This window comes from Amblyomma mixtum, chromosome 2 (genome assembly GCF_055824585.1).
Source record: "Amblyomma mixtum isolate Tamu chromosome 2, ASM5582458v1, whole genome shotgun sequence".
NCBI lineage: Eukaryota > Metazoa > Arthropoda > Arachnida > Ixodida > Ixodidae > Amblyomma > Amblyomma mixtum.
The window spans coordinates 9,874,698-9,896,296 of NC_143013.1; the positions used below are offsets into that span (position 1 = coordinate 9,874,698).

The 21,599-nt window shown below is 47.7% G+C and overlaps 1 protein-coding gene across 3 annotated transcripts in view; it reads left to right on the plus strand.

The window, feature by feature from the left end:
* Positions 1-21,599, plus strand: part of hlk (hulk) — a 110,876-nt gene that overhangs the window by 439 nt on the left and 88,838 nt on the right. The gene's annotated exons all lie outside the window — the stretch shown is intronic.

The following is a 21,599-nucleotide window of genomic DNA, read 5'->3' on the forward strand; positions in this document are numbered from 1 at the left end:
CAGCGAGAGGGAATGTTCCTGACCTCTCCGGCACGAGCGATGCTCCGTAGGCTCAGTTAAAAACTAGCGCTAACAAAATCGCGTCTCCGCGAGTAACAAGGGTGCACACGAACCAAGTGTTGGTCTTCACTGGCACACGCCCCCGCCTACTTATTAGGAGACCGCTCGTCCAACCCCAGTTAGTTCCTTGTCGCGACAGTCCCGTTTCAATGGTAGGAGAAAGAACAGCCGGCCACGGCACCTACGTGTGACTACAAGTCATGGTTCCCTAAGGGATTCCTGTTAACTCGGAATCTTCTAGTACAGCGCAAGAGTGAATGTATACCAACAGCGCAGCGATGCCAAGCTTCCAGTTTATGCTTTTTTTTCCGGCGCTACCGCTCGCACTGACTCTGCTGCACACGCCAACGCTTCCAATTGCCAACATGAGCCGGCTCAATTTCGCTCCTTGATGCTCGTCGCTAACTATAATGATTTTTCAAAGCGCGCGGTACTTTAGTCCAGTTCTAAGTGCAGCTTTGGCAAGGACTATGCCCGAGTGAAGTATCTGTCGTTAGTCAAAGAAGAACCTTCATCCAAGGTTTTGTTCAAGGACGCTCTGCTGGCCGTTGGAATTCTCGGTCTTCCCTAAAGTGTCTCCATCGCAGCCACTTTCAAAAAAAGAATTATCAGGGAATATTTATCTGGAATTACGTGGTATCTTCGCCGCGCAGGCAGCCATGCAGGATTTTTCTTAACGCAAGATCATTTTTCTCGATCTCCTGGCTCATTTCCAAAAACAAGCTATGGCTTCGTTAACCCCAGCAAGAACTCCTCCTTGATGAAAGATCCTCGTTCGCGCCAGAGCTGCTAATTTGACCTTCAGCAATGGTGTTGGCCCCGATTGGTCTCGAAGCGGTGGCGCTGTTGGAGGGGCTAGCTTTTTCAACCGGTCGCGAAGTTTGCCTTACGCAAAGTTTTGAAGGTTTAAAAGTAGTCGATGGCAAACAGCTTGTCTATCACTGAGCTTTCAGGGGTCATTTTATACGAGAACTGTGTTCCTATTTCACCGCCTCCGATATTACGCATCGAAGTTCTCTGCTGTAGCTTTACTTGAAATTAAGAAGATGCCGCAATCTGTAAATGTCGCGCGCGGTTATTTCATTGACCGCCGAAGTGCGAGACCTGGTTTATTCAAGTATCCGTGCCACGTGTCGTCTTTATTATCACACGTTTTGCAAGCGAGAAAGGTAAATGGAGGACTCTCAAGCACGCACACGTGCACAAGGAGGTCTAGACTCGGATTCATTGCATTATACTAGCTAGTTCGTCCTTACGATTGCCCTCAGGCCGTGTCATTTTGAGATAAAAGCGCCGGTTTGATCCCACGGGCTCCTCGACCAAGAGGGGGGCGGCCGCAGTGCGGACGTCGAAATAAGTCGGGAAAAGCGCAAATAGGGTCTCCGCGTTCCCGTCCCCGGCTACTTCAAGCCACAGTGTCGAAGGGCAGAGGAAAAGCCCCGGCGGATGCAGCGAAACTGTGCCGGAGGCGCTCGGGTCGCTCTAAAAATAAGGCGACACGACGGTCCGAAAATCTCGATGGAGTCTGGTAAACAATTTACCACTGGTTCTTCTCTTCGCTCAGCTCCCCCCCCCCCGTTCTGTCTGTGCTCGTTCCCCCTGTTCTTCTTTATTCGTCCGTCTCAAACTCGAATACAGACTGCCGCGATGATCGTCTGAGTTGGTTTCCCGACGGCCCGTATAGCAGAGGCGACGTCGAGAAGGCTGCAGCCCAGGCGGCGGTGTCAGAGTCCGTTCTGGCTGCGCTTCAAACTTTCTCCAGCCGCTCTCGAGGTCCGCTCGCGGCGCACCTTATAAAGTTTCGGAGCGGACCCGTCGCAGCTGCTCCCACTGTCGCCGTGGCTTGCCCCACGCCCGCCCACACCGGTCGCTTGCTCGCGGCGCTGGGGAAAATCCTTCCTCTCAGCTATGTTGGACTCCTCGTCCGACGTCGGGGCTCGTCAAACTGCGTCATGGCTACGCGTTCAAACGTCATCTGAGCCGCTTGCGGTGTCTGCAACAAAAACCCCAACAGCGAGAATCGTTTGAATAATAACAGGTGTTACTTTTGAAGAAACTCTACAAGATAAATGGGCCTTAGCGGCGGCGTTGTGCTTTAATTGGATATAATAGTCACTGGTGTCGAGTCCCGCTGTACGGTGCTATCTTTCTCTTTCCCCTTCTTTCACATTCTCGGCTGTTCGTTTCAAGAGCGTGGCTTTTCGGATTTAGGGTTAGCTTCTTCAGAGCGCAGCAACGTTAATGAACAAGCTTCGTCGAGAAAGAAAAAAAATTACACCTTGCGCACAGAAAAACATCGCAATAGATGTCGCATTCTTACATCTCCACAGGGATGTCATATCATGAGATAAATTTTGGCATAGTAGACACCTTACACTACAGGTTTGTGGAGCTTCATTACATTGTTAGCAGAAGTTTATTCGTGTTTGTGGCTACATGTATCTCTGAAAAAAGAAACATAAAGAACGAAGTGGAATCATGTGAAGCAAGGTTCAAAATTAGTGTTCCTACAGCCTTGGTTTCCGTGACATTGACTGTGACTGTATCCCAGTGTCCAATTTATCAGTAAGGTCTACTACCACTTTGTCAAAGCGTTATCACTTACTTTATATATTTAGCGCAGTGTGTCGCACACTTCCTTCTGTTCCTGTGTTTTGCGGTGTGTTTTCTAACTCTGGCTTCAACTGTCCAAAGGCAACATGACGCGTGTAGCCATAACGCGTAGAGATGCTTCACCTCGGAGCAAGCTAGTAGTGTGGAGAAGAAACCTTGCCAGTTGGGCTGCTACGCGACATAAGATTTTTCGTGGACAACCACCGCGGTAGCTCGAAGCTGTGGCGCTCTGCTGGCGATCATAAGGTCACGGCATCGAAACCCGACCCCGATGGACTCATTTTAATGGAGATTAAATGCAAAATGCGCCCTTGCGTGGTGCGATGGCAATGAGCGTTTTAGAACACTAGGTGATCGAAAGTAATCCCCAGCTCTTCATTACGGAGACTCTTTCTCTCTGCCTCCTTTGACTCCCTGGTAAATTCCTTCCATCGCGGCAGGGTCTTCACCGAGAGTGTAAAACAATGGCAAGACTGGCAGGTTGGCGGTACATTTCAATGCGGAAGACAGAGACAAAGTGTTTGTTCACTTTGTCTACGTCTTTCGGGCTTGTAATTTGAAATGCGCATAGAGTGCAGCAATTCGTGCGAATTTCCTTTCCTCATTTATTATTCGCGTTTGCAACGTGGGAAGCCATACTCGGCAGCTCAATTCTTCAGGACGGAGTCGTCCTCTCAACAGAGACGGGAGGATCAGGCGCCCCAAGCGAAGGGCTGCAAACATCGGTCAAGCTGTTGTCAATTTCGAGCATTAAATATACATGAATCTCTGCCAGGTGTAGGTGAACATAAATTATCAAGTAATCGTAATTTTTACAGAAATTATCGCTATCGATCGGACCCTTCCTGTCCCAACTGCTCCTGTATCTAATCGGACCTGGCCCATTGCCTCTTCTATTGCCCGGCTGCTCAGATGTCGGGTTCCTACCCCCCACCATCTCTATCCATCACCACCTGGCTCGACTGGCTTGGCGCTGAAGGGGAGGAAGAACAGCGACTTCTGGTCGCCCAGGCGGTCGACATGCTCGGCCTGTAAATTACGACCGAATAAAGGTCTTGCACTACTGCTACGTACATAAAGTTGCTCAAATACAAAGGTGCTTCAATTAGTCGCAATAATTTGATACCTGATTTTTGTGCGATTTTTGCTTTAAATAAAGAACACTTAGTCACGCAACTTCGTCACGTATCAAGACCTGTTCTTGCTTGTAGTGTGCAACTCAGTGGTCGCGTTTGAAACGACGCAACCGCAGCGTGATTTAAACAGCGAGAGAATTTGTTTTGTGGGTAAAGGTGGATTGTTGGTTTCTCTACGTATTTGCCATTACATGACGGCACAGAGTATTTCACGTACGGACGACTCCAGGACGGAACGTTTGTGAGGCGGGAGGTAGGGGGGCGATCCTATTTGCGTAATGCATTTGTTCGACTTTTACTTTTTTTTTCGTGCACCGCTAAGACAAGAGCTAAGCGCTGAGACGACAGTGACTTACCTGGGGATAAAATCAAGTGCACTAACGTCGTGGTCATGGAGGGCATTTCGTGGTGCCTGTCTCGTCTTGCATGCATGTTTCCTCGCCTTCAACGATTCGCATCTTCTCTCGTACCTTTCCTCTCACTTTGTCCTCATTACATCTTGCCACTTGAGAAGAAAACGCTTTATTCTTTTCTTAGTTGTATCTGTTTTTTTTTTATATTCTTTTAATTCTTGTCTGGAGTATCACAAGGAGTGCTGACTGTGTCTGGAAAAGGTCGACGAAGAAAGACTAACAAATCAAAAGAAAACACGAGTTCTAAGCCTGCATTGTTTCGGAATTATGTATGTTAGTGTGTAGTTTAGAAAGCGCTATCCGTCATTTGAATTAATAAAACGACATTTTGTGTAACACTATTTTCTACAGCAACTGCTGTCCTTGGCAGTATTTCTAGTTTTATATACCAAAACCGAACGCAGACAAATTTGCCCGAAAGGGACCTTCGACAACCTGAAAAGCTGTGTCTGGTGGGTACGCGATCAGGCCGGCACCTGGGAATGATGTTCGTGGCGCGCCTTACGGAGAGAGCTCTCCGATTTTCTATTACGGCCCCTCATTATGCGGCAAGCCTTGTTACCTTTAGGGAACACAAGCGTTTCCACACGCTCTCGACGTGCATGGCACCTGATATTGTTGCTGTTGGCAGACATTTTATGCATGCCACTAATTAGTGACCACGCTCTTTTCGTGGAGCTAAACCGTACTGGCATCTGCGTTGTTGTTTTTGTTTTCTGCTGTTTATGATTTATTCTGGTTTGGTTTAGTTTGGTTTACGGGGTTTAACGTCCCAAAGCGACTAAGGCTATGAGAGACGCCGTAGTGGAGGGCTCCGGAAATTTCGACCAACTGGGGTTCTTTAACGTGAACTGACATCGCACAGTACACGGGCCTCTAGAATTTCTCCTCCAAAGAAATTCAACCGGCGCGGCCGGGATCGAACCCGCGTCTTTCGGGTCAGCAGCCGAGCACCATAACCACTTCGCCACCGCGGCTGAAGAATATTCCGTTTGCGTTCGTCATACCTAAACGACTGCGCTAATTAAGTCAGCAAGATTTAATGTCAGATTATTTAGCCTCTAGTTCATTAGCTTAATTTGAAATAGAGCAAGTATAGGGTAGAAGCTTTCTATATATAATTTATGATAGGTTTACACATTTATCCGTGCAAAGTTTCAGGCTGAAATTCGCCCTATATTTTCTCCTGTAGCCGTTTTTTTTTTTTTTTCATGGGTAATCAGAACCGCCCTAGGCTGTTGTATCTCACATCGAAAGCGTCAACGACGAGCAACACGTAGTTGCCTTTATTTTTCAAGGACAGTTCACGTAGGACTGGACGTCTGCCAGCCTTTAATTGATAGCTCCGATTCCGAAGAAAAAAAGAAAGCGTAGGCGAGAAAAATATGCACTTCGCACACGTCAACTGCGCCTTGAGGGAAAGGATGAAAGAGGGAGTGAAAGGAGGAGAGAAAGAGGCGCGTGGTAGTGGAGGGCTCCGGATAAATATCGAGCACTTGTTCTTTAGTGTGCGCTGATATTGCTCAATAAAAGGCCGTCTTTTTGAGTTCGGAAATAGTTTTTACTGGATGTTGGGAGGGGGTGGAGGGACTTTCTATTTGCACAATGGGCTTCTTGAATTTTCATATTCAAAAGGTAGCCGCCGTGGTGGCTCAGTGTTTATAGCGCTCGGCTGCTGACCCGAAAGACATGGGTTCGATCCCGCCCATGGTAGTCGAATTTCGATGGAGGCGAAATTCTAGAGGCCCGTGTACTGTGCGATGTCAGCGCACGTTAAAGAACCGCAGGTGGTCGAAATTTCCGGAACCCTTCACTACGTTGTCCCTCATAATCTGAGTCGCTTTGGGACGTTAAACCCCAATAAACCTAAACCTAATGCTCTTGACTCAGTAAAAAGAGACTCTGGCTATCCACACTGAGGACGACGTAATAGTGACGTGCATATAAATAATAGCAGCAGCTGTGTACTGAAACATTTGATTTTCCATGGATTAGAGCGCAGATAAGAAAAAAAAGAAGGAAAGAACAGACTGGACGGAGATGTTTGAATATTGGGGGAGGGGGGGGGGGGGTGTTCGGGAATTACAAACTTCGCGTTACAGAATTCCAGGTGGTCGAAATTTCCGGAGCCCTTCACTACGGCGTCCCTCATAGCTTGAGTCGCTTTGGGACGTTAAACCCCGATAAACCATATCCAAAAGGTGAAGGTGAACGTGGTTTTTCCATAGGAAATTTCTCGCCTCCACTAACCCGTATATGCCTAGTTGGTGCCTCTGTCGCTCTGTCGTAATGCCTAGAGGACATACCCGAGTTGGACGTGCCGTCGTCAGCGGCACACACGGTGCAACAAAGCTCCGGTGGAAAGGAAAACGAGCGCTGGCGGTGCGCAGCGGGTTCTGCCGCGGCGCCGGCGTCGTCTCCCTGGCACGTCGCGCCAGTTTAGGAAGCGGGCCAGTGAGTCAGCCCGGGTGCAGTGCGTCGACAGCGCGGAGGGGGGGTTTGGTTACCGCAGGGGCCGCGGCATTCCGCCGCGCCGGTCACCGAGCTCGGTCGCGGCGACGATGTTCTGGCACGCGTCGGACGCGCGTCGTTGTCCATCGCGCTCGCGTCACATCTGGCGATCACGGGTCTTGCCTCGGGGAAAAAAACCACTGCAACTGGAATAGACGGCCTAGACGCATCGTGGACGCGTTTCTCGGGTGCGCCGCGGAACCGGTGCGACAAGCTTCTCTTGCGTATTGTATGCGGGTAATATATACACAAAAAAACCATCGCCGCGGAGGGGATTGATCCCGCCAACTCGGGCTCACCAGCTGTACGCCTCAGACTCTGAGACACTACGGCTGGTCGCTTTCTCGCATCCGAAGAGAATTTTGTATCGTTATTTTTGCTCATACCTTTACCTGATTAGGTGGCTGAAATAGGGTGCCGCATGAGAGGGCTAATTAGATGTCAGTGAAAGTGGTCTTTGCCCTTCAGTGGACCCAACCCGGCTGTTGCTGATGGGGATAATTCGTGATGACATTTCTTTCATTTTGTTTTCTTACTTCCTGTGACGCATCATGTCCTTTTACATAAATACTGTGCCGGCAGGTATGCTGTGGTTTGCATTCAGCTTTTGCGTCAGAATTGGAATTCCCCGTGACGAGCTAACGCCACGCGAACATCTTCTGACCAATGACAGTTTGTATCTATCTAACCAATCAGCGCTTAAGCTGTGACGTCATTACATCACGTGGCCTCCCGTTCTGACCAATGACAATTACCTTTACTGAGCGCGTTTTCACAGCGTGGTACCCTGAGCAGGGTATGGGATGTTGCTATCGTTATCCCTTCCGGTCACAGTGTGGCGAAAATTAAGGTTTATATTTTCTTCCTTCTGGGAAAACTTTGCTTCCAATCATATCACGTGCTCATATGCATCAGCTTTCAGAATTAGACATAGTTTAGCGTCGTTTATTAGGATGGATACGAAAAAGTTCTGGGCTGTCGCCGGATTTCAGTATGGCTGCAGCAATAGTTACGTAATTACACCAGTTTCGAGTTACTTAAGCCGAAAACCACGCAGGCACTGGCGCCCCACCATTCTTCAAAGTAGAAAAAGGCATCTTTTTCTTTTCCGCGAGACGCATAGTGGCATAACGCTTCTCACAGGTGAGCGCAAAAGGTTGCCGCACGAACAAGAATGCAGGCAAGAACAAGAACGCAATACAACGTGGATGCGTGCTGTCATTTGCGTTCCCCCTATTGCCCTTGTTTCTTGTTCGCGCTGCAGGCTTTTGCGCTCACGATGGACCTGTTTGTCTTCTGCTTCGCTTTTCACATGACGGCGAATCGTTTCAGTGCCACCCGGGGGCGCCGGCACTTTCTTCTCTTTGTTTTATACTTTTTTCTCCCCTTATTTTCGTGGAGACCCATTGGGAAGTTCGCGAACGGCCTCGACCTCTCTTTGAACCCGATTCTCTCCTCTCACTTTCTCTGTTGTTGTGATACTGGCTTTCGCCGCTCAGAAGCGGATTTACTTGCAGCACTTCAAGGGGGCGCTCCTGTTTCCACGACGCATTTTCGTTAAACTTCGTTCGTCGAAGAAATGAAGGCCAGTGAGGCCTTTTTAGATTATTTCTCGCTTAGGCAGCCGTTTCCCTTCCCCCAATTTAAATCTCGTATCGCTGAGTTATATTCGAGAAAGAAACCCGTACAAACCTACATCCTGTTTATTTTATTTCCAGTTACTGTTTACTATGTTTTATTATTATTATTATTCGCTTTGTCTCTTCTTTAACCAAAACACGGAAGTGCACTGTGCATTCCGGGACTCTAGAGGCTCCTTGAATGATTAAGTGACTGAGTTGCACGACATTATGAGATTTGGCATTGTCTGTCATCGACTATCTAGAACGCGTGTTGCAAAGGCGAGATCGAGCTCTGCAGGCTGTAGTAGTATACGGAGTGCGATAGATATTTGCAGAGTTATTTGGGAAGTCTACTCTTGAGCCCTTCAGAGTGAAAAATATACAACAAAGAGAAGAATGGTAAAGCGATAACCTACACCAAACGAGGAAAAACATAAAAAAAGAGAATGCCTGGAATAACAGAAAAAAAAGGGACACCATAATTAAGAAAGCAACTACTCATTACTCGTGGGAGCAATTATTCAATTTGCTTCAACTCCAAAGATTCTGAGAAAGGTGCAGGCTTCCATTGTGATCACATTGCTGCGCTTGGGCGGCTACTAATGAGTAATCAATCCGTTAATAAAATCTACTCTTCCTTGAGAAATTCGCCTAAATAAGTTGGACTGAAACGTACAGGGACAGGATAACAAAAATAGCACACCGCCGAGAGTCGTTTTGAATCCTGAATGCATGGACCGAACCTACGTTTCCATCTGGGTTCACCCTTGCGCAGGTAGGGGGCGCTCAGTCCTTAAAATAAATAAATAAAATGTGAGGCGAGGCTGGCCGAGGTGGTGGAGAAAGCCACAATTAGCGCGCTGCAACCGCGAGCAACATTGCGCAGTGGATCTGACAGCTTCGGCTGCATACGGAGGAGGCCTCATTTTTCATACTGTGGTGTAATGAGCTGTTTTGCAACTCCGCTGCGCTCTGGATCGTCGGATCTGCTAATGAAAGCTGACTGAGAGAGCGTGATTCACCGGGAAGCCCCGTTGTTCACAGAGAAAACAAAGCGAACGGATTTAATGCAAAATTTTGGCCCGATTTGCTGCTTTTTTCCACCTTCGGAAGCAAATGAAATTGCATCCTTGCTTTTGTATAACAAGACGAAAACTGCACCTGTTGCTCAAATATTTGTAGTGTTTATCAATTCTCCCGGCTTGAATTTTGCGGAGGGTGCATATGTGGTAGCCTATTATTGTCTTGTTCCTATTTATACACCTGCTTGTATTTATTGCGTTCGGATAATTATTCCTCGCTCTCATTGCTGTAAATATCGGGTGGGATTTTCATTCACATTTTGATTAATGTATACAGGTTCTATGTCAGATACCTTCAGCGTAAGCAATATATACAGGTAATTGTGACCCATCGTGCTCAACAGCATTTACAACCATGTACAAAGTTACTTATCACGTACAGGGATGTGTTAGTGACTGAAGCTGGCCAGAGATCAACTTGACTTGCTTCATAGGAGGCAGTGGGGAACTATTCTTATTTACTTGCAGTACCTTCAGAAGAAAATTGCATTGTAGCACATTGCTGTTCTTTTGCAATACATTACAATGTGCTATATACAGATTGCACTTTCTTTCCTTCTTTCTCTCTTTCTTTTCTTCCTTTATTTCCCTTTCTATTTCTCGCACTTTATTTCTTTTTTTTCCTTCTTCACCGCCGCCGTGGCTCAGTTGCTCTGGCGTTCGGCTGCTGATCCCAAGGTCATGGGCTGGATACCAGCTGCCGTGGCAGCAATATTTCGATGAAGCCGAAATACAAAAACGCCACAATACTTTGTGATGTCAACGCATGTTAAGGAGCCCCAAATGGTCTTAATTAATTTCGAGCCCTTCACTACGACGTTCCTCATAAACCAGGTGCCGCTTCGGGAGGCTGAACTCCGCAATTTACCATTTTAACTTTTTTCTTTCTCATGTCTTTTTTGTCTTCTTCGTTCTTTCCTCTTTTTTCTACCTTCCTTTTTCTCACAATGTCTTCTTTCCTTTTTTCATTACTGCTTTCTTCCATTCTGCTTTCTTTCTACCTTCCTTTCTCTCACATTGTCTTTCTTTCCGTCTATCATTGTTTCTTCCTTCCTTCTTTATCTTTCCTTCGAGCGTACTTTACAATTACTAATTTATTTTTACTTTCTTCTTTTTTTCCTTTTTTCCTTCTTTCTTTTCCCTTTCTTTCATCTTTCTTTCTTTCATTTTGTCATTATTTATCTCTTTCCTCCCTTTCTTTCCAATTTCTTCCTTTCTTTATCACTTTCTTCCTTTCCTTTCTACTTTCACTCTTTCTTCCTCTCTTCTTCCTCTTTTTTTATTTCTTTCTTGATGCGCACTTACCAAGTTTCCTGTTTCCCTTTTTTCCTTTCATTCTATTTTTCTTTCATACTTTCCTTTTTGCTTCCTTTCTTCTTTCCTCCTTACTTTTTCCTTCCCTTTCCTTCTTACGTTCTTTCTTAGTTTCCTGCTTTCTCTTTTCTTTCTTTATTTCTTTCTTTCTTTCTTTATTTCTTTCTTTATTTCTTTCCTTCTTTCTTTCTTTCTTTCCTTCTTTCTTTCTTTCTTTCTTCTTTTCTCCTCTTTTTTATTTCCTTCGTGGTTCCTTCTATTCTTTGTTTCTGTCTTCTTTCCCCTTTTTTTTTCTTTCTCTTTTCTTCACGTGTACTTTCTAAGTTTCCACTTTCCTTTTTCCTCCTTTCTTTAATTCTCTCTTTCTTTCCCTTTTTTCATTCTTCCTTCCTTCCTTTCTTCTTTCTTCTTTAATTTTTTCTTCCTCTTTCCTTCATGCAGTCTTCCTAAATTTCCTGCTTTCTTTCTCTTTGTTTCTCTTTCTTTTTCTTTCTTCCTTTTTCTCCTTCTTTCTTTCCTTTTTCTTCTTTCTTCCTTTTTTCTTTCTCTTTGCTTCATGATTTCATTCTTTCTCTTTCTTTCTTTCTTGCTTCCTTTTTTTGCTTTCTCTTTCCTTTACGGTTCATTCTGTCGTTCTTTCTTCCTTCCGTCTTTCTTACTTTATTTTTCTTTCTCTTTCCTTCATGCATTCTAATTAGGTTCCTACTTTCGTTAGTTTTTCTTTCTGTCTTTCATTGCCCACTGGAAAAGGAAGCGAGGAGAGTGCAAAAGGCGAGACTTTTGCACTTCGTTCTGGTTTCATAATTTGTTGTAAATTATAAGTAAATCGAGTAAATCACTGCCGAGAAAATAATTCACAATCGTTGCCGAATTGCGCTTGCAGCCACTTCTAGCGCCAGCAACTCGGAAGCAGTTAGTTGACGCTTCAGTGTCAACAAATTATGAAGCACGGTATGAATTAGAAGACTGCTTAGAATACCGTCCTGACATGCGATATTAGTGAATGAACGAACGAGGAGCCAATTCATTCAACATTGCAACACGCTCCTACAGCCCGGCCTCTTAGCTGCATGGTAGCCTATAGGTACAGAGTCCACATTGGTGCAAGAAATAGTGAAAAAATAAAACTATCTTATCATCTGATAAGAATTAATGGCAAATTAATTGATTGTATAACTGTGTAGCCGCATAATTAATTATCTAGACATTACAATCACGCTCCGTTTAGACTCCGAGTTGCTGGCGCCAGGCGCAGCTCCCCCTCCGGTGTCAACAAAATTACCAGGCAGAGCAAACATGAGATTAACGCCCGACGAGGTTCATCAGAATCCCAGTACCGTGACGTGCAGTCGCCGGCAGCCTTAACCCCTATGCTTATCGCGTCTCCCCGTGCTAGACAGTGGCCAGCAAAGCGAGGCGTATTTGTGCTGAGTACGCGCCATCGGCGGCCGGCAAACACGACGACGCTGTGCCTGCCAGCCGCCACGCCTCACCGCGGGTGGCGAGGCGGCGTCCCGTGCAGCGAAGACAAACACGCGGGACGGCCTTCACGCTTTGCTTGGCGGTGCCACTCGGCATAGGGCCCGCGTGACATGTCACTCTCACGCGGTAACAATGGCCGGTTCCGACGCGACTGCTCGCGTTCGGGACGCCTGCCCGACTCTGGCTCGTAATGGAGTGACAAGGGCGCTACCGAGACTGCGCTCGTGTGTCCGGAGGCTAGACGGAGAAGGTCGCCGCATGCTACAGCGGAGTAGTGACTCCGGCACTTCGACGGGCCTTACAATACAGTGCAACACAGTGGAATACAACTCAATACAATACACTGCAATACAATACAATACAATACAATACAATACAATACAATACAATACAATACAATACAATACAAAACAATATACAACACAGCACAACAAATACAATACAGTACCCTGCAATATAATACAACAAAATTCAATACAACACAGCACAACACGACACAGTATAATACAGTAGACTACAATGCACTACAACGCAGCACAACACGACACAGTGCTACACAGCACAAAACAAAACAACACAATACAACAGAATGCAGTACAATACAATGCAACACAATACAATACATCGCCGCACAACGCAATACATCACAGCACAAGACGACACAACGCAACACATTCCAATGCAACGTAACGAACACAATATAGCACATACAATGCAATACAACACAACAGAATACAACAATACAATAGAGTGTGAACTTTCCATGGCAAGTAGGACTTCTATTAATATTTGCAATTTTGCACTGAAATATTACTTTGAGAATTCCTTAGTAATCTCCGATTTGCTGATGACATTGTCTTGCTAAGTAACTCAGGCGACGAACTACAAAGCATTATCGATGACCTAGACAGCAAAGCAGAAGAATTGGCCTATTTTTGAATTTCTGCACACTAGGTGACCGAAGAGACGAGAATACATGCAGGCGCACCGTTGTGCCAGGAGCAACAAACAACTCGTTGCACCCGCACAGGGTTGGTCAAAAGTTCCCAGGTCAGAGGGTCTGCTTTTGAGCAGTACAGTAAGGCAGTTACAACATCCCTGAAGCTCGTAATATCGATAGAGGGCAGAAGAAGTATTGTTCTAACCTCCGAGAAACTTAATAGCTTTGTCGCCATCTTAAAGACCAGGATATACCGACGAAAAGCAGACTCTCTCGCCTGGGAATTTTTGACCGATCCTGTAATTGACGACGAAACAGATGCAGCACAACCGAAGCAAACGCGCACAGTACAAAATAATACACTAAGCTACCGAAGTTGCTCACCAAGACGTCTTGACGAACGCATGTATGCGGGGCTGCCATTGCACCGAGTGAACCGATTTACAACATTTTTGGGTACAATTAGAAATGTATTTACCCGCAGGTTCTACTAATTTTTGCAGATGAAACCTGGAGAAAAGCAACTGCTGCTATTCTTCCGTATATAATCGTACTAAAGCACAATATCTTTATTTAAAGTTGCGCTGGCTGCCAAAATAATTGGCTTCTGGCGTCATGTGCATCCTCAAAAAGTAAGCCCTGGCAGCATTATTCCTTTCCAAATATACCCGCCGCGGTGGCTCAGTGGTTACGGCGCTCGGCTGCTGGCCCGAAATACGCGGGTTCGATCCCGGCCGTGGCGGCTGAATTTCGATGGAGGCGAAATTATAGAGGCCCGTGTACTGTGCGATGTCAGTGCACGTTAAAGAACCCCAGGTGGTCGAAATTTCCGGAGCCCTTCACTACGGCGTCTCTCATAGCCTGTGTCGCTTTGGGACGTTAAACCCCAATAAACCAAACTAAACCAAACTAAACCAAACCTTTCCAAATACCTCTCAGTACTTCATACCTATTGTACCCCCATAATGCCCCATGCTACATTATCGCAGCGTGTGTCCCTTCACCCTAATAGTCTGTCCGTGCTTTTTCATGTACATTGGTTCTTCGTTCACTCATACCCTTATATATTAGAACCACCAGCGCACTCTGACGAGCATGGAGCAAGTGGCATGGAACGGCGGGTTGAACCACCCCAGCAGGACAGCAGAAAATTTAAAATGTCATTGGTGTCAGCGAATTCAGTGAACAAAAAGCGCTTACGAATTCTAGCTCCTACACCCCAGTCGCATTGATCGCCCGTCAATTCTTGGAGTGTAGTTAAAAGACAGTTTCCTCTACAGCGCTTCAGCCACTTTCCAACTCAGTCTTGTTGCGCTTTGTGCACTCCTCCTTTTCTTGGCTCGGGCAACGCGTTTCAGCCGCCCCCGAATGTGCGCCTTACATCGACGGCTTGTCCGTACTCTAGTTTTCACTTCTCGCCGATCGCGCCCACCCCATTGGGCAGCGGCCCAATCGATCAATCTGAAGGAAGTTGGGCACGCCTGTCGTAACTCTTCCGCAGTGCATCTCGCCGCCGCGAGAAAGCGCGTTGGCGCCTTTTGACGCTGACATAGCTGCATATATGCCAAGACTGAACGCACCCCAGAGTCGTGTAGCTGCTGGACGAATCCCTCGATGCCAACGATGTGTACGGGCAAAGCTTCCGATGACGCACCCGCGCAGACACCGATGATGTGAGGGGAATGCACACTATTATATAAAAGGCGTGAGACACAAGTGCGCCAGTACCATCCGATACGTCAGAACACATGTTGCAAAGATGGCCGCCACCTCGGACTTTGCGCAGACAGCAACTTCAGACAAGCTTGCTAAAACCTACTTAACCACGGGGCGGTCCGTACGGACACCGGAGCTCGGAGACGCGCAGGAAGAGGTATGACAACCCCGACATCGGTGGCAGCGACGCTGGCTCTGCCGTCAGACTTTTCGGTAAAAAACAGATAAGACGGACGAGTCGATATACGATTGCTATAAAGGTCGCGTTCATCCTTGTCCATGCGCTTACATCCATGTTTTTACCTCTGTTTTTACGAGGAAAGCGGTATACGGCAGCATACTCTGAGATAAAGAAACGACTAAGGAGCTGTATAGCGGATAGTCCTTGAGGACTAGCTATAGCGAGCACAACTAACCCAATCATAACGAAAAATATGTGCATCACAACACACTACCTGCGTCCGTCGATTATCTTGCCCTACCTTGGTAGTTACGGTAACCGGTCAGCGCAGCGGAGGCCTAGTGTGTTGAGCATGCGCCTCGTATGCGAGAGGTGCAGAGTTCGATCCCCAGTTCTGCCGAGTACCCATCGGTTTTCCAATGGGCCCAAGCTTTCCCCTGGCCTGGTTCTCAGCTTCTCTGCGGTCAAATGCTTGTAAAAATGGGCCTTTCGTCGTATCTCGTGCAAAAAGAAAGTCTTTAATCATGGCGCTCTCTGGCCAGGTTTTTCTTGTGCCATCGAACATCAAATCACAGTCGTATAAAATCTGGACATTAGGCTATACCTTCGAACTTACTCGCCATGATCCATGCCGGCGGCCTGGGTGCGGCTTGCAACACCATTTCTGCTTTGTGGTAAGCCGATGTATGCGTAGTTTTGCACGTGAAGCTCAGCAGCGCATCTCCCTAAGATGAAAGGCAAAGCGGGCAGTGAAATTTCAGCGTGTTAGGCGCTCCATGGCGATGCGCCAAGAGAAAGCGTGCACTGAGGAAAGACACATGACCACAGCACGTGGTAAAGGGCCAAAAGTCTTTGCAAAAGTAACCGATCAACGGGATTTGCTTCTAGGCCGAGTAGCAGAGCTACGGAAAGTTTCCATATGACGAGTGTCATAACTCCATAAGTTTCCATAAATTTTATGCAGTCAGTTTGGAACCATAGAGTCGTTATGGACTGTATGGAAGCACGTATGGAAACTTACAGACTCCACATGAAGCCATGCACATTGCATGGAAGTCGTGTAAAAATTATATGGAGTGCTTATGGACCCCGTACAAATAAGATATGTATTTCTATATATTCTTCCATACGTTATGGGCTCCATATTCCCATAATTCTATACGAGCGGTTAGTATGGAACGTTTCAGTAGGGAGGGCACTTACGGCAGCCCTAAAGCTCTAAGTCTGTATCTGTGTAGGTAAGAAGTATCCTTGACCTCACCTTTCGGGACCTTTTGTTCTGTAGGAGTGCCGCAAGGGCTCCACAATACGGCTGAGAGGCAAACTCCGTTGCTCGGTATAGGCGCGTACTCCGATGTCCGGAAGCCAAGATCGGAAAGGTTGTAGTATGAAAATCGAAATGGGTATTTGCAGCTTTCAAACCCCAAAGTGCGTTTGCTTAAACCTGGATCAAAGGGTTGCGTTTTGGGACCGCATGATCCTTAAGCATAGCCCATTATTTGTTTATTTCTTGGGTCCTTCAGCCACTCTGTCTTGCAGTATAAGAACGGTAAAGAACAATATTGTTCTTCAAGTTACACCGGTCAAGTACACGGTAACGTTAATTAAGCATTAAAACGTATGGGTAAACGCATTGAGATCTCACCAGGCTACGTTGGTTAAGGTGTGTGAGATATAGTTGCTCTAACGAATCGCCTTTTTTTTTTGTTATTCCAAGTGCATAACTGTCGTGAATAACCCAGGAAACTGAAGAACCTTTTGTATCATCACGTTAATGTTGTTATTATATTATGGAATGTTCACGGTACAATGAATAGTTTGAAAGTTTATTTCTTCGTTGCATGATGAGTGCATCCATGTTTTGTGTTCATGTGTGCGGTTTGCCGTCCTTTTTCATTCGTATTTCTGCACATGGTAAGGGGACTAGCTTCCATCTATTGATCATATTAATTTGACATATGTAGGAGAGTGTACACACATAAGGCAACAAATTGATTCGAGTCGAATAGAATAGTCAAGGTATAAGACAGAGTGGCTGAAGGACTCAACACAGTAACGGACACAAGCAAGCTTGGGAAAAAATGCCGCCCAGTAACATTCTTAAGTGCACTTAGAAAATATGTGGCCGGCTAGTGAGTGTAATGCAGATTGACAGCCGCATCGACGAAGGCTTTTGACGCTCTTTACAGCGATAGCTTTTTTTGAGACACCTTCAGCCGCCGATTATGCATAGCTTTTCCTGGCACCGGGAGGGAAGAAAAGCAAGGGCTAAGGCAGTGCCTTCTAAAAACAGAAGGCCTCTGTACTCCTCCTGTGACGTCACCGCATCATGCTCGGTTGACCGTACAATGCCATGAATTTAGACCACAAGGTCGTCGCTTCTTGAGCATTGTGGTCTAATTTCGTGGCATGGTATGGACAATCGGGCAAGGCGCGGTAACGTTGCAGGAGGAGGCCTTTTGTATTTGTTAAGGGCGCGGGTGAGGGAAAGAAGGGCGGAAGCTGGGAGGGTAACTCGCAGCTCTTATGCGCTGCGTACGCGCTGAAGAAATGTTACGCGAAATAGAAAAAAAAAAGAAACAGTACAGTGTGCAAGTCAGGCACAGCTTTCGTCCAGTTTAGCGCAATACGCGACATAGCATAAATGTCAGTTTTTATCATTGGTCGCAGGCTCCGCAGGTCTTGTCGAGGCAAGAATTATACCGAACTTGACGTGAGCTTTTTCAAATACTCTTGATTATATTTTCGTGATTCGTACACTGCAGCATCACTGTATAAATTTTTAAAGAATCAGCCCTATCCTTGTCCTCACCACATGTTGTAATAGTCGCAATTACTGGATTTTTTTTTACGTACCACCGTACCCTCTTTGTTTTATAGGCAGTTTTCTCACATACGTCCTACATCGTCATAGACCTGAGTAGCCCCGCCAACTTTGCGACTGCCGCTGTTTGGCCAAAGCTGTCCATGCGTAGAAAAAAAAATAGAAATCAAAATTAAATCATCATCGGCGGTAAACGACTGTTGAATGCGTTAAAACTGCCTGCAAGCACCGACAGTGGCGCCGTCTGGAAAGCGTAAGCGGAGCAGCAGACTCGGGTTCGGCTCTCGAGCCAGAAAAATAGAAAACGAAGCCAGCCGTTGACGGCTCCCGGCCAGAGTTGTCAGTTTGCAACAGTTGCCTACATCTCAAAAAGGAAACCAGCAAAGACGTTAAAGAAAAAAAATGCAAAAAAAGTAAAGTGTAGGCGAAGATAACTTTGGCTCGAGAGCGGGGGGAGCAGACGGTCGTATTTGCCTGCGGAATTCAACGCAGAACCATTCATAACACGCATCCGAACGCACGTTTTAGGCCGTCGCAACCACGGCGCGGTTCGTCTGGGCCTTAGCACGGCTTCACCTCCTCTCCACTCGCTTCGACTTTTTCCTCATCTACGAAAGCAGAGATGGAAAAGACAGGCAAGCGAGGGAGAGAGGGGAACAGCCAGTGCCCCGTGGGAACCTCTTCTTATTTTTTTTCACCCAGCACCCTTAGCTTTCTCTACATCCGTCGGACGTACGCCACACTGCTCTCGAACTTAAAAATAGAGCGCCCCCCTCCGTCTTCAACCCGCTCCTGCCGGTGCCGTCACAGCAGTCTACGCCATTCGAGACGTACAACACGTGTGCACTCGTCTTTCGCGATCGCCAATATCATCCAAATGGGGCAAAAACAGAGCCTCAGGAGGAGGAGGAGAGTAGAGAGGGTCGAGCGGGAGCATGAGTTAGAGTAGTCATGACAGAACCAATAGCCTGGGCGACACGGCACCTTAGGCGACACTGAGGTGCAGGGGGCTCTGATGATGCGCCCAGTCGTCGCCCCCTTCCCTCCCCCTCCCCTAAGGACCATTTCTCTCTCCTCTTGCCCCGGTGCGTCTGCCACGGGAGGCAAAGGAGCCTGCTGGAGCCAGGGCAGCGAAGCGAGCTAGCAGGCCCACGCGCACCGACTCACTGAGTGGGGCTTGCTTGCTATTTTCAGGAGCCTCTCGCGTAGCACGCCGCTTCTCTCTGCCGAGTCTGGGCGCGCACAACCACCGGTCGCGGACCGGCGACGAACGCTGCCGCTTCGTCGCGCGGCGCGTGTTAGGAGCAGTAAACGGCAGGCGTCACGACTAACGCTAGCGATATCGGGTATGTGGGGTTTAATGAGGGACGCCGTAGTGGAGGTCTTCGGATAGTATCGACTACATGGGGTTCTTTAACGTGGCTAACATATCTCGCAGCACTAGGGTGTCTTGTGTTTCGCTCAGTGGTGAGGGCACTCGGCTTCTGAGGCTGAGGACCTGGCTACAATGCCAGCCGCCGCGGGTGCGTTTCGATGGAGGAGAAAGGCAAAAGGCGCCCGTTTGCACGAGTTTAGTGCTCGTTAAAGAACCCCAGGTGATGGAAATTAATCCGAAGACTTCAACAACGGGACCTGTTTCTTTCTTTCTGGTTTCACTCCCACTTTCATTCGATCCAGAAGGTGCGGTTCAGGTACTGTGCACCGAATGATCTGACCGTTACTGCGGTCTTTACTTTCTTCGAAACCAATTTGCACTTTTAACGCGATGGCAATAAAGGCCCTGTTCCCCTGAAAATCGGGTGTCGGCACCTACCTAGGAGGCAGGTGGGCCACCCGCGTCACGTGACCTTGCGGCGTCATCAACCTGCCTAGTGAGCAAACTCACCACTCGCCAAACTCGCCATAGTGAGCAAACTTCCCACCGTGGCAGGTGGCAGTTAAATTAATGATCGGTCGCTCGGTAAGAGCAGCCTAGGCCGCGCAAGGCTCACCGCTGGGAGCACCTGCCATCGCAGGGTAGTGGCGCATCACTTTACCGCTGCAAGACTGCACCAGGAGAGGTACGAGGACTCCCAGGGATCTATGAATGTAAAGTAGAGAATGACCTCCTTCATATATGGGAGTTACCCCATTACGCTATCACGTCATACCCTTAACGCTGAGCTTAAGTGTCCCCGCCAATTTTTTTCCATCGAAGTGTGGCTGCCGCGGCCGAGAACCCGTATCGCTAGGTTCAGCCGCGGCGGGCTAAATTACGACTTGCCCGATGACAACTCTCAATCGACATGCCTCCGCACTAGCGTGCGCGGCACTTTTATAACTTGGGTAAACGACGTGGCGTTACCAGTATGAGTCAAATGGCGACATACCACGTTACCTTCGTTTACCGGCCGCGACTCCCGAAATTTCAACCCCGGTACATAGTCTGAGTGCAACCCCCCCCCCCCCCCCCCTTCCCTGTACAGCTCGCTTTGATCGAGAGTCACATTTGGAGAGTTATGTCTAGTGCCTAGTGTCTAAGCACTATAGCGTCTGATTCTCACTATTTCCAAAAAGAAACATCTTCGCTGCTGTTCTAAGTCGCAGCGTATGCTTTGCAGTAAATATCCGATGGGACAGGGACACAAAATAATACTGCACAACACGGGAGCTATACTTCTCTGCGTCTGTCCACTTTACGTTGTTCTTGAGAACGCATCACCAACTCGCTCAGCTATCTGATCTGTACAAGCACTTCAGTTATGCGGATACAAAATGATCGCACAAGGTTAATCGCGGTAGACGAGCATAGCGCGCAGGCTTGCTCTCCAGCGTTCCAATCATTACGTCCGTCTGCAGGCATCACCCTCTCTGCCATCGGAATAACTATTTACATCCGCTGTGGCCTCATGCGGTTGCTAATTCAGGTCGCTTTAAATCTTCTCACCTTCCAGGCAGGCGCGAAAACAGGGATAGCTTGCACCCCTCTTTCCCGTTAGTTGGTTTGTAACGACCCGACTCCAGCGCGCACGAAGATGGAGAATGGAACGGTCGGAACGCGCGCCCTAAACCACTCGGGGCATCCCAATGCGGCCGCGTATATAGCGTGCGGAAGCATCGATCCAGGGGACAATGCGTTGCAAACGCAGTGCCGACCAAAGTCTAACGAGAACGGCAGTTACCCTCGTAGCACCGGAAACGGGTGCCGTGTTTAATGACTGCGACTTCCAGGCTCGCGCGTCCACCGTTCAGCGTCGTCCTCCCCGTAGTCGAGCGACCACTGGAAATTAACTGCTCGTGGTTTTAGGTGCAGGCGTGTGCCCGAAGAATGGCGCTCTGTCAGACGCGATTACTTCGCTTCAGCTTCGCGGCCACTGTGGAGGGAAGCGTGACCTGCGGGGCAAGTTGGTTCGACGCATAGCTCAGCTCCAGGTGTGTCTTTTTATTTTTTGCTGTTGGCTATTCGCGCTACCCATGTGATCTTACTACCCTCTCTCACATGGTTACCGGTTACACTTATGCGTTAGCACTAGATCCTCCCATGTTAGAAAAATGTGTCCGTCCGTCCATCCGTACGCTTGAAGCCATGGTTGGCAGACGGCAAAATGGAGAGAGTAGAACGCCCCTCCCACTTTCAGAGGAGAGGGAAGACGAAGAGAGGGTGGAAGGCGAAGGGTGGCGGGTGAGGGAGACTAGAGAGGGGGACGGCATTTCGCACGGTGATTG